Source organism: Cyanistes caeruleus, chromosome 1 (genome assembly GCF_971803275.1).
Source record: "Cyanistes caeruleus chromosome 1, bCyaCae1.hap1.1, whole genome shotgun sequence".
Classification (NCBI taxonomy): Eukaryota; Metazoa; Chordata; class Aves; order Passeriformes; family Paridae; genus Cyanistes; species Cyanistes caeruleus.
This window is the reverse complement of record NC_141701.1, coordinates 53,908,907-53,923,030: the sequence shown is the minus strand read 5'-3', so window position 1 is coordinate 53,923,030 and position 14,124 is coordinate 53,908,907. Positions and strand designations below refer to the sequence as shown.

Sequence of the window (14,124 nt, the reverse complement as noted above, 5' to 3'; positions counted from 1 at the left end):
TTTTTCTGTCCTCTTTTTATAGTTAAATAAATTACAGTGAAGTCTGATTTTTTTAAAAAGCTTGAAAATATTATGTTCCTTAGAAGTCTCATTCATTTTCTTAGTAATGTGAAAGGCAAATACTAGACTCTGAAAGATGTGATAGTCCAGTAATGTTTAATTTCGACAACTGTTTAAAAAACGTAGAATTGGAGAGATTATTCCTATGGAAAAGCTAAATTCAAGAACACATGTCCTTTTTCTCTACTTTATACACTATAATTCATGTATGTGTACATTTCTGTTTGTGCTGTCTGGCAAAAATAGCTGTATCTTCTGGGACTCAAAAACACAGTCTTTAAAATTATGGAAATGTTTAAGAAAAGCCTATAATAAATATTGAGATCACTTAGCCCTAAAGCAGTCAATTGTTTCCTAGCTGCCTGTCATCCAGACGTGACCCTTGTCCTGTAGGTGCATGGTCTGTTCATCCTGCAGTTGCTTTTCAGCTTCAAACTAAGAGAGCTGGACAATATTATTCATTAACATGGCAGAAATGTATATTCCTTGTTTCAGAGAAAGGGCAGCTGCAGTGGGCCAGTCTAAAAATGCATGCTGTTGTAAGTAAGATGTGTATTACTACTCTGCCTTTTAAACTTGTTCTGCTGAACATTGGAGGAATAATAGAGCATAAGTACAGGGGGACAATCCTAATGGAAAAGATTATTTAAATAGCCAAAATATGGGAAGGAGTATCAAGCAAGATTACACAAACCTATCACTATGAGTCACGGTTTGGCACTAGCCCAAGGCCAGATGCCCACAAGAGTCTGCCACGGCTGGGCAGAGAAGGGAAAAGGGAAAAAGTTAACAAAGGGTTCCTGAGTTCAGATAAAGACTGGAAGTAAACACTTTGAGGGCAAAACAGGCTCTGCTTTGGGTTGCAAAGTGAAATTTTTTACTATCAGAATCAAAGAATAATGAAAAGTAAAATAAGTCCTTAAAATACTTTTTCCCCCTAGCCCCTTTCTCATTCCCACCGTCAGCTCAGGGAGATTTGGTGAGTTCGTCACTGAGATTTTCTTACATGGCTCTGGGAGAAGAGTCCTTCCCCTGTGAGGCCATGGGATCCCTGTTCTCCAAGAACTTCCCCAGCACAGCTCCACTCTCACGAGCAGCAGCCAAACTGCACCTGCTGCAAAGTGAACTCCCCCCATGGGCACAAAAATCCTCCAAAACTGCTGTGGTGTGGGTCTCTCTTCCCACTGGGTGCAGCCCTCCATGGACAGGCTGCTCCAGCCTGGAAGCAGGGCCCTCTCTCTCCATTGGGTCTTCCACTGGATCACAGCCTCCTCCAGGCATCCACCTGCTCTGGCATGGGCACTTCCCTCAGGGCTGTGGGTGGATCTCTGCATCCCCCATGGATCCCCACAGGCTGTGGGTGGATCTCTGCATCCCCCATGGATCCCCACAGGCTGGGCATGGATCTCTGCATCCCCCATGGATCCCCACAGGCTGTGGGTGGATCTCTGCATCCCCCATGGATCCCCACAGGCTGTGGGTAGATCTCTGCATCCCCCATGGATCCCCACGGGCTGGGCATGGATCTCTGCATCCCCCATGGATCCCCACAGGCTGGGTATGGATCTCTGCATCCCCCATGGATCCCCACAGGCTGTGGGTGGATCTCTGCATCCCCCATGGATCCCCACAGGCTGTGGGTAGATCTCTGCATCCCCCATGGATCCCCACGGGCTGGGCATGGATCTCTGCATCCCCCATGGATCCCCACAGGCTGGGTATGGATCTCTGCATCCCCCATGGATCCCCACAGGCTGTGGGTGGATCTCTGCATTCCCCATGGATCCCCACAGGCTGTGGGTGGATCTCTGCATCCCCCATGGATCCCCACAGGCTGTGGGTGGATCTCTGCATCCCCCATGGATCCCCACAGGCTGTGGGTGGATCTCTGCATTCTCCATGGATCCCCATGGGCTGTGGGTGGATCTCTGCATCCCCCATGGATCCCCAAGGGCTGTGGGTGGATCTCTGCATCCCCCATGGATCCCCAGGGGCTGTGGGTGGATCTCTGCATCCCCCATGGATCCCCACAGGCTGTGGGTGGATCTCTGCATTCCCCATGGGTCCCCAGGGGCTGCAGGGCACAGCTGCTGCACCACAGCCTCACCACGGCCTGCAGGGTAATCTCGGCTCCAGCACCTGGAGCAGCTCCTGCCCCTCCTTCTCCAGGGACCTTGGTGTCTCCATGTTGTTTCCCTCACATGTTCTCACCTCCTACTCTTCTCAGGCTAGAAGCAAAAACTGTATGATTTTATTTTGATTTTCTTCTTAAATACATCACCAACCTCTCTCATTAGCCCAGCTTTGGCCAGCAGCATGTCCACCTTCAGAGCCATCAGGGGTTGGCTCTGCTGGACGTGGTGGAAGCTTCCAGCAGCTTTTCACAGGAGCCAACTTTGTGGCACCCCTGCTACGAAAAAACAGGCCATGCAAAACCAATACACTATGAAATATTATATATTTCATTATTAAACATGACTTAGATAACTATTTAATTTACTATTTAATGGAGGGCGGTCCTTACTGTCAGGAACATTGATGAGGTGATGACATCAGGATGAAAGGATGCCAGTGAATTTTGGGGGAAAATGTACTGTCACAGATTTGACCAGTACAGTTATGTCAATTTAGAGAAGACTTTACAAGTGACAATTTCACATTTGGTGCAGTTCAGTCACTGGCTAAGCATCTTGACAGGATATGAAATGAGAGACAGTGCTATGCTATTTTGAGAGTATTGTATGGTAAAATGGTCATACCAGCTAGACTGTCATTTGAAAAGCTTGTAAAGAGAAGATATGGGTAGGTCAGAAACAAAACTGATAGTGCCCTAACCTGCTGATTCCCAAATTAAAAATATCCTAGATGCAAAAAGGCAGCTTTAGGACACTGAAACTGCTCTCTCCAATATGATGCTCTCATAAAACAAAGTAATCTTTGAGATCTTAAACTTCTAATTTCATCTATGTTCTGATGATCTGTAGGGTAGACATTAACAGACTTTGCCATTATTATCCCAGATCTCTAAACTGTCTTAATGATTTGGCATCCTAATCAAGACACCAATCCACAGGATTATTGGTTCCTGCTCTTCTAATTCACTAACTTATATACAAAGAAAGGGTACCACATAAACAGAGAAGACAAGTAACTAATTCCTATATAACAGTGTCACAATTTTAAGACCAATGAGGGTGCAATGAGGAAAATAAAAATCTGATTGGTCATATATATGGAAGGTAATTCAAAACTTAGATAATTCCTATTTTGTTTATCTGTTTTTCTTTAATCAATGTGGGGGTTTTTTGGTTTTGTTTTTTTTGGTTTTGTTTTTTTGTTTTGTTTTATGTGAGGGAGAGCAAAGCAGATGAAGACCATAAATACATGCAGTTACCAGGATGAGTTTTCTTTGACAGTTGTTTATAGCAGTTCTGCTACTCCTGGTAACAGAACAATGTTTTCATTTTGGTTCCTCATTTCCTCATTCCAAACAGTTTTGTTTGTTGAGATTTAATGCTACTGATCATTAAACCACCTCTTTATTTTTATAACTGGAATGATTATAGTTAACTCAGATTCTGCCCCCTTCTTTGTTGGAATTAAATTCTTTCATTCAGTCAATTGAACCATATGGTAACAACTGCAAGATGCTGTGACTCTTCTTAGAAGGAGGTTTAGTCTCTTTGGGCCTGGAACCCACAGCAATATTCCAGTAATCTTACTGGGCTACAACCCCAGCAATACAGATTAGGTGCAATAACTTTCCATGAACAAATACTGAGGGAAATGGGAAGTGAACAACATGGATTCACTTACAAATGTTCTCAGCACGTCACAGTAGTGAAGGTAGGCCATTCTGGATACATGTAGCCTGCAAGATCACTCTCTGTTGTATAACAGTGCACTAGCACCCTGTTTGTCACTTGGAACATCTTGATTATTGAACAGAATAATTCATTACAACATGTGGAATGGAAATCACAAATGTCCCAAAATAAGAATATGAAATAGAAGAAAAATTAGATGAAAACATTTTGGAGATGCCTATGAGAAGCCAGAGCAAAGTGTCCGAAATTCAAAAAAATGCAAACCAGAATTACAGGATTGTCATATTAATATCATATTTTGAACTGTAACAAAGTATGCAGCTTGGAGAAATGTAACTGAATTTATTTTGGGCTGTTTAGACATAGTTTAGCTGCTCACTGTGTTTTCTGACTATGAGGAGAAAAAGGGAAGGAGGGAGGGAGAGTGCCCATTATCGATGCCCATTTAAAACTTCCTCAGTAGATAAAATTTAATGCTCTGGGCTGTAAAAGCTGCCTATAGGATAATAAAAGATTAGCTATGGAAATGCAGGAAAACATAGAATTTTCTCTGCATGGTAAACTACTTTTTACTGAATCAAGGGGTTGGATAAAGGATTTCTGATATTGAGAGGAAAATAATGTAAATCATTAATCTGTCTGTTCACAGCTAATCTTAATTAAAAGTTGAACATTTCTTTTATCAATTTCTTATTTCTTTCTCCCACATCTTCAAGTAATGTTATTCTTGGGCTTAGAGTAAAATTTGAAAGTTTCATATAATGTCAAAGACTTTGCCATCACCAAAGATAATGGTTTGTTTGCCTAAGGGGAGAAATGGAATGAACTGCAAGTAATACAAAACATTCTTTCTAATTTCTTTTTTCCCTGCTCTATGGCATTTATTTAACTGTAATCAGATGTAGTTTTAGCCCTATGGGGCTGCAGTTTAACCCCCAGATGCCCCTTCAAAGGTCCTCTTTTGCAGAAACCTTCTCTATATTTGATGTGTTCCTCACAGCTTTCAGCTTCATTTAAACCCTGTGGAAGGGAAGAAAAAAAAAAAATAGCCAAGCTTGTGGCTGGTGCTTCCAAAATTTCTGTTTGACCATGCCAGGATTATCAATATCCATCAGTGAGAGTGGAGATTTATTTTTTTTTAATGACTTTCAAAAGTACTCTTATTTGCTCAAAATAAAACATACATTTCACATAAAATTTAAAAGTTAGAATGCCAGAAAAAATATCATTAATAAAACAACACAGGAAATTAAACAATTATGTCATAAAATACAAACAAGTCTCCAGTTCAAATACTGCTCTTCTAATACTTCATGGCAATTTAGGTTTTTTTTAATATAAGAAAATTAAACAGCCTCCCATAAGACATTTTGTAGTTTAAAAGAATTCTCATTCTTTGCCAGATTTTTGAAGAAGGAGAACAAAGAGTTTGCCATGTCACTGAATGTATATAAGCCTTCTTGCCAGAAATAGAGGAGTGCTAAAGTTTTCAATACCAGCACATGAAATACCATTGAAAAGAGTAGGTTGCTTTTCCAACTCTTATGCTTTCTAAATCTTGCCCCTTTATTTTTCCTCATTACAAAATTATCTAATGTAAATCCGCTGACCTGTTTCATCATTTCAGGCCCATGGATGTTTATTTAGAAGGTTCTAAAGAATAGTGACTGGGGGGAAACCTGTGGAAAAAGAAAATAGATCTCAGCTTATAGACATGTCAGAATCTGCAACCATCAAAACCTTTTCAGGGAACAGGTGGCATCTCCAAAATCACTTTTTTCATAGAAGAACACCAAGACCTTCCACAACTGTCTGTATAGAAAGGCCTGTCTATTTGTTAGGGCCTGTTGCAATAGGACAAAGGATAATGGTTTTAAACTAAGAGAGGGTTGATTCAGGCTAGATATAAGGAAGAAATATTTTTGCATTGAGGTTGATGGAACACTGGAATAGGTTGCTCAAATAAATGAGAAATGCCCAGTTCCTGAAAACATTCAAGGTCAGAGTTCATGTGGCTCTGAGCAACCCAATCCAGTTGAAGAAGTCCCTGCCCACGGCAGGAGGATTGGACCAGATGAATTTTTAAGGTCCCCTCCAACACAAACTATTCTGTGTTTCTGTGATATCAGCTAGAAAAAGAAACAATGCCACAGTTCTAGAGTCCCAGATTTATGAGACAAGCATAAGGCCATGGAAAATGTTAGCTCTTGTTGGTGGCCAGTGAATCCATTGGGGTTTTGCCTTTGGAAGATGTAAGCAAGGCAGAAGAGGAATGAGGAGCGGGGGGCTAGGGGGTGGGTTTCAAGTGAATCAGAGCACAGCTTAATTACTGCTTTTCTATCTTTCTCAAACAGCAGAGTACAAGTTCCTCTTTAGCTTTGAAGATCAACACAGGCTTTGGATATTTAACTTGTTCTCTCGAAAAAATGGGGGTGATTTAATGAGGGTGAGAGATTTGGGAAGCCAGGGATTGAACTCTTGTACTCTTAAGCTGTCAGTTTCACTGAAGAAAACTGAGGAAATATCAGTACTGCCTCAGCAAACCAATTAAGACCCTGAAGTGGGTTGACAAAAGTCCTCAACATATGCAGCCCTTTTAATACACTGTGCATTCATCAATATATGGGGAAGGATGGAGGAAATGGCAGCAAAATGTCAGCCATAGTAACACCTACTAGAGCTCTCACTTCTTGGAACAGCTAAAAATGGAGGAGTCTGGGAAACAGCAATAGTGATGAAAAGGCTTTGAGTGAAAACTTCTAACATACTGTAACATTTTAATGCAACTATAAGCAGAAAATAACATTTTTCTCACTCACCAAAGTAACACCTCTCTTTGTCAATGGAATAGTTGATACATCAGTTAAAATAAAATGTAAATTGAATTTTCCATCTGGCCACTCTTACACCCAATAATTCAAGCCAAATAATGTGTTGCCTTTAAGGAAATCATTCTACTAAACAAAACTGTACAACCTAACTATTTTTTATTTTTCTCATAGCTCAGCTTAAAGCTCAAGATAATGATTAACCTTCTAGAACAAAACTTAAGGCAACTCTGTTTGTAACCACACATTTCCTACATTTGTTTTAGACTCCCTGTGAACATATATGGTTATTTTCTTCTCAGTCTAGGCAGTGATTGGAAATTAAATCAAATAAATATAAATGTGGCTTTTTAGATAAAGTCATTATTCTTTCATTTATAAAAAAATATTGTTATCAAATTCTAAAATTATTCTCAAATAAATTTATGCAAACTTAAAATTGTCTTTAACCAGCTTTTTTCCTGTTTTTCTTGTTTGGTTGGTTTGTGTGTTTTTTCTTTTTCTTTAGTGGTTTGTCGATTTTTTTGTTAGGTTTTTGTGGGTTTTTGGTAAGCAGCTGTTTTTAAATTTGATAAATTCCACATCAACTTTCCTGTATATTTGTGACTCTTACCTGGGTAGTCAGTGAAATTTTCTCCTACTATATTTTGATGGACAAGGCAATCCACTTTGTTGTCTAACCCTGATATCAAAGTGACAGAAGATTCTGCAGTTTAACACCTGAAGAAATTTTCATTACTTCTACAAGATTTAGATAACACTTCCACTAACAATGCTTAGATCAATGTTTCAAAACATACAGTTCTAAAACTTGCCTTTGGCTCCTATGTGTATTTTTAAAGACAAGCATTTCAGATGAATAAATGTAATGTGAACAAGAGCTCACATTTTAGAGAAGGCACTTTTGATGTCTAAACAAGAAATCTGTTAATGATGCAGGAATAACAATTTTCATGTTGTTCATTATACAGAACGTATTTATTTTGTACTCAGGTGATCTGAACAAAAATGTCCTTCCCACCCAGACAAACAAACCTACACAGATGAAATATCATCTTAATGCTAAAAAAATGCAGAAATTCTTTTTGCAGCTTCACTTCAAAAGTGATTGGTAAAGTGTTTTGTCATTTTTAAAAGGCATAGCTAGAAAATAAATTGTATTTTAAATATAATGTGACATACCTTGCTGAGGTGCCAAAATCGAGAAAAATAAACTGAGATTAAATATTTGAGCCTGTCCTAGTGGACTTCAAGTTTTCTCTGAACTGTGGGTATTGTTACAGGAAAAGAGAGAGGGATTGGAGTTTCTGATTTTCAAGAATGCAACACTCCCAAAGGAGACAAAAGAGTTAAAACAAAACACAATCTTATATTTGCTTACCTACCACTCTTCTTAGTGCTCTTTTGTAGCAATCCTCAACATATGACACTAGGGAAGAATACAGCAATACACAGTCTTCCACTGGATTATATGTCTCTATTACTATAAATTTATTACAGAATGGACATTACTGTAAATCTGACTTGGGGAAGAAGGTGTGAAGAGAGAAATGTACAAGGTACCAGTCATCCATCTATTCCCCTTTCAGAAAAATGTGCTAACTGTAATGTGCTACGATGCCTGAGGTTTTTTTCATTATGTGTGGGTGTAATGAGTCTTCATATGCTCAATAAAATGTTTATCTGTCCTGAGCAGAGAATTGATAAACACTCCAACTAAGCCCACCTAGTTTTATTTATTGTTTTATTATAGAACAGAATACACTGTTGCAGAAAAAATCAGATGGTAGACATATTCAGTGATTTAACAAATTTTGCCCTAGGCCATCATACCTAATATTCTGATAAAGTGATTATAACTCTTTTATGTAATAATCTGGGTTGCTAAACTTTCAGTGTGAGGAGAGAAGGAAAGGTTAACTGACACAGTTACATCAGTCTGCTCCAGATAAGTGTAGTGGTGAAAAGCATCCAATTGTGTAACTATTGTTGCAAATGATAAGTAATTAGGCTGATTCTGCTCAGTTCCCAGGTGAGAAGATCTGGAATCTCAAGTCCAAAAATCACTGCTTATACTGACTTCCAGTACTAGCAGTATTAGCAGACAGATGAAAACTCCGTGTCTGATATGAAATCAGCACCTAACATCTGCTATTCAAAGGAGTAGCTTGTTCACGGGAAATATTCCATTATTCCTCAGCTCACCCCTGGTTGACACAGGGATGAAGACAGCAGTCAAACATGAAAGTTTAGCATAATTTTAAGTTTTGCACCTTTCAGCACCAACTGAGTACAAGTAAACCATGAATTTCAGCAATGTCTTCCTAACATGAAACATCTCTAGTAAGTCACAGTATTGAAATTTACTGAAAATTGAATATGACATGAGTCACCAAAAGGCCCTTGATTTTCCATACTTGAATACCAACTAGCACACAGCAGCTTTTGAGCTGAAAATATGGATTGTTAGAGTGCAACCTTGGAACAAAAGGACTGCACAACAGCCTGGACAGAATATTGTTGCATGGTGGGACTCTGCCTTCACTTGATTCAGCAAGTCTAAGCCGTACAGAACTGGTTGAATATTGCTTCAGGGCTTTTCCCCTACCTCAGAAGTTGCTTTCCATTTTCTCATGGGAAAATTCTGTCTTTCTGCCTCTGAGGGCTACCTACCAACCTTCCCCCTGCTCCTTCCTGAAGCCCTTCAGTTTATTTGTATCACAGTGTCTACCTTTAAGTCTTTCTCGTTCTCTTTAGAGAGCAGAATAAAGTTAGTAGAAATCAGGTTTCTGTTTCAGCATGTTTGGTTGTTTTTGTGAGGGGACCTACTTTCTCCCTGGGAGAGTTCCTCCTGGCTCCTGCAGCAAACAGAGCGAGGCAAAAAGGCAATCCTTTCACAGCTCTGTCCTCTCACCGGGCACACGGTACCCACCCATCACCCCGCAGACTGGTGTGGTATCATTTTTATTCACCATTTAATCTTTGCAATTTAAATACATGCCCTTTTCTTGTATCATCTTACTCTCTAGCTGAAAACTTTTCTGTCACACAGAAACATCGGGAATATTTTACCTTCAATCCTTGAGAAGAGAGACAGGATTTAATTTAAAAATTAGTATATGTTGCCCTTTGAGCAGGTTGCAGCAGGAGTAGGTTGAGGCTGCAGGTACATGAGTAATTCAGAAACTTTCAGGTTTGGTACCCACTCTCACAGGGAAACAGTAAGCTATTCTCTTTAGCCATCATCTGTGGGACTTCCCCACTGGTAAATTTAATATAAATAAATGTATACCATATCTCAAATATTAGGCCTTTCTTGTGGGGACGGAAAAGCCTGCCTACAAAACGTAACTCTAAAGTAGACAGTAGGAAGCATCACCACCTTTGATTTTGTTCTGTAATCTAATACCATACAACTAAACAGGTTATGTAGTGCATTGTAAAAGGAGCTAATACTGCCTTAGAATCCCTTGAGTATTTTTTAAGGAACATCAAGTAAAATAATGCTGCTGCAAAGCCCCAGGCATACTATATCATGAGTCTGACACTACTTTAATAATGTATAATACAAACATGGGTTTGGTCCAGGAGGATCAATTGGGGGAGGTATTTTATTAAGTGAGAAAAAGAAGATCTAGAGGAAAGCCAGACTGAGGAAGAAAAGCTATTGAAAAATTCTCATTTTCTAAATTAGGATATGTCCTAACTTTTGTGCTTTATACAATGATTTTGGCTTCACTGTCTTAAAAAGAAAATAAAAATAATAACTTCTGATTATTTTCTTTAAGAAAAATCGGGGAACTTTATTAATTATTGAAATCTGGTAAAGGCTGGATTCTCTGCACTCAGTTATCCTTGAAAATGCTGCCTTTTACTTCAGATACAATATGTCAGTAACCATTGTAAAGAATCAGTTTTAAAAGACCACATATAACCTGCAACAAAAGGATATATAATTTACCTCTTCTTTATGGTATACTTCACTGGTACAGAGGTGCTTTGTAACTAATTAATATCATTTATCTTTCCAACTGAAGACTTAAAATCCTTGATCCCAAAGTTAATATGGCTGCCTTTGCCCTCTGAAACATGACGCAGTATAAGAATCCTACACCAGTTTTCTTCTAGAATTGCTTAAGCATTTCCATTTTAAGATCCTACTCTTTTGGGTTGCCATTGTGGAGGAGATTACTTATGAACAAATCTGTTATAAACAGTGTTTTAAAACTGTTTGTGGAGCTGAGCCCAAGTTCCATCATTGTTGTGACAGAAGTGCGCTGAAGTCAGTGCTGTGTCACTTCCACCTGCTGCAGACACACTCTGAAGTTGACAAGTTCCGTATCTTCGAGCTGAATTTATGCACTATGTATGTCAGATGCAGTGCACTTTAACTTCTTTCAGAAACAAAGCTGCAGGAAAGAGAAATGGTGATGCTTATTTCAAAAGAGTGATCATCCAAGAGAAAGAGAAAGAGAAGAAACAGAGATATACAAGATTCAAATATACTTTGGGCCTTTTAAAGTAAAAAGAAAAAAATTAATTTCACTTATCTATCACTAGCCTCATGTACTATATGGTCAAACACACAAGCTGGATGTGGTAAAATAAAGAGATGGGGGAGTTCTTTTCGAATTTGAGCTTGATATGCTCTCTCAAACCTTCAAACTCTGAAGATTTTGCAAACGTGAGACAGGTCTCTTCGTGGTCCAGTAATGCCATTCCATAAAAACAACACAAAAAATTATCTGCCACTTCATTAATTTGCTTCACTAGCTTCCCTGGAAATCACTTAGCAACAGAACTCCTGAAACACACACATGCATGTCATTAAATAAAGAGAAATGGCTTTCAGCTCTAAGAAGGTCATCAAAATCGTAATTAAAGTAAAATGCATTACTATGTTGAGCTCATTTGTAATTAAAAAACAGATTTATGAAAGATGTAGCTATTCACCTCAAACGTATTTTTTTATAACTCTCATCCCATTTTCATTTATCTCAAAGAAGAGTTGGAAACAAAGAAGCATTAAAGAGTAAAGTAAGCAACTATGAGGAAAACTGCTACATGGAAAAATACAGTTATTAAAATTGTTTCATTCAAAGAAATAACAACAAAAACATACAGTGACATCAATTATATACTGCAAGTTAATAAGGAACATTTCTAATTCTACATTTGAAAGATGCCAGTCTCAAAAGGAGCTTTCACTCATTTACATAACAATGAAAAAACGGCAAGAACTCTATTTGGGAAAAAACTCCAGATTAATAAATATAAAATGTATTATGAATTTGGGGAAGTTGGCTTGGTTTTACTGCCTCCATTCTCCCAATTCTACCTGTGAACACATTATCCAACTTATGCAATTTCAAGTCTCCCATCCAGCAAGACAGAAATAGGGTTTTATCACTGTGTTTCAATACTTTCAATTTTATTCCAACCACTGAAACAGTGCTTTTTCTTATCAATGTTGATTATACTGAAAGTTTAAAAGAAGAAAGCTGACATTTGTCTTTTGAACTTTTGATAATCTAATCATTTGTTTTATATTCAGGAAACACAAGTACAGTTCTGTTTCCTTTCCGTTTTACCTCATGGAATGCATGAGCTGAGCCAGATCCCATCAGATGAAAGTCAGAGTTAAATTTCTGTTCACTGTGGTGATAGGTCTAGCCAAGTGAATATGATTTTCTGCTATTCCTGGTAGAAAGCCACAGGTCTCAGGTCTCATCCAGGCTGGCACAGCCTCAGCTGGGTTTAGCTTGTTACAATTGTGCGGTGCTATCGCTCCAGATGTGGTACCTTAAAAGTATCGTGTGCAGCAATAGTCCCACAGGCCTAGGGAATCAATGCTTGGAAAACAGCAGCTCTTTCTGTCAGAAATAATTTGGGATCAATGGAAAGGAAAATATTCTGGGAAAGTTTTCACAAACAAACAAACCTGAGACAGAAAGGGAAGAAATTCCACCACAAACATTTTGTTCCTTCCTCCAAAATCCTCAGGTTGCTGATGACTTATTATCACTACCAGCCCTGTGGCAGCTGAGAAAAGCTCATCTTGTGACCGTAGGACTCAGCAGGACATCAGAAAGGTGAACATTGCAACTGAGAAATGGGTGGGATAGAAGTTGTTTGTAAAGAAATTTTAACTATTATTAATTACACTTTTCTGTACTGTTTTAGATTATTAGACTGTAAAAACATCATTGTAGCTAAAAATAAATTCTTAGTTCCCTATTTGATACATACTTTCTTGCCCAGAGCAAGATTTAGAGTTAGATCATTATTATCTACTGAATTCTACATAACTTTATTTTGGCTGTATGTATAAAATCATGAAAAGTTTCAGCTCAGATCTATGCAAAAGGGCTTAGAAGCATTCAGGTATTCTTACAAAGAAAATTCTTTTACTTTATTGCAATTAAGTCATAGTATATTTCCCAAATGCATTTTTTTTTCCCTCTGTCAAAGGTATTTCCATCTGTCAGCACTGCTGTACCTGATAAGGACACACAGACTAGTTCAGGAAAACCAAAGAGATGAGTAGTTACTATCTCTTTTGATGAAACACTTGGAGTCATGTAAACCTTCTCTCAACTTCAAAATCAAACTATGGCTTCAGTTAACTGGTTCACTAAGGTAATCTGATTAAACTGGTGAAATCGAATTGTCTCTCTGTGGTGATGTATCTGCATTTTAAGTAAATGTTCTGGAAGTGTGACCTTCATTTTTTCTTAGAAAACTACTTGCTTTGCTCCTTCTATTTACAAATTCATGGTTTTACTTAATTTGGATTAACTGCTTGACAAGTAGCTGTGACTTATTAATTGGAAAATCTTGATCATTAATATTTGCTGTGATGTATCACTCCAGTTTTTCTGAGATCCTCAGCCAAGCAGTTTGTATTTAAGGCATCACTCTGAAACAGTAGGATTTGTACAAAAAAACATTTTTTTTTTGTAGCAAGAAGGAACTGAATTAATGCAGAAGCCACATTATCATAGATTTTTTTTTTTAAAATATTTTTTTTTCATTTAGAAACTACCAGGTAATGTTGTAGTGAGATCAGCAAGTTTGGGCTTCTTTGAATTTTTGCAACTTCCATTATGTAGTCCAAGCTGTTTATTACCTGCACTACAGTCTCTACACTGTAGAAAAAAATCTGATGTCTCTCTTGGACACTTGTTCACCTTCTTTGTGTATTTGAAAGCATTTTATAAGATGTAAGGCCATTAATATACATAGTTTCAGAAAAACATTTTGGACACTTAAAATTAGAATTATCTGAAGTAGATACGAACTGAAGAACTGTAATACTTTTGTAACTGCAGAATAGTAATGCTTATAATGCTCTTGGCTGACAAATATAGATGTGCATGATGACATCTACTCCATAGTATTTTGTATTA

General features: G+C 38.1%; 1 long non-coding RNA gene across 2 annotated transcripts in view; it reads right to left on the bottom strand.

Annotated features, from left to right (window-relative positions):
- Nucleotides 1–2,574: 2,574 nt before the first annotated feature.
- The window catches only part of LOC111925006 (uncharacterized), an 80,064-nt gene continuing 68,514 nt past the window's right edge, over nucleotides 2,575–14,124 (bottom strand). The window contains exons 3-4 of one of the 2 annotated variants that reach the window (XR_015288217.1): nucleotides 5,498–11,124; nucleotides 2,575–4,907 (exon numbers count right to left, since the gene is read on the bottom strand). This is a non-coding gene — a long non-coding RNA (uncharacterized LOC111925006). Of the gene's footprint in view, nucleotides 4,908–4,927; nucleotides 11,125–14,124 lie in introns of those variants that run through there. The other variant, XR_002861991.2, reaches the window with a different exon arrangement.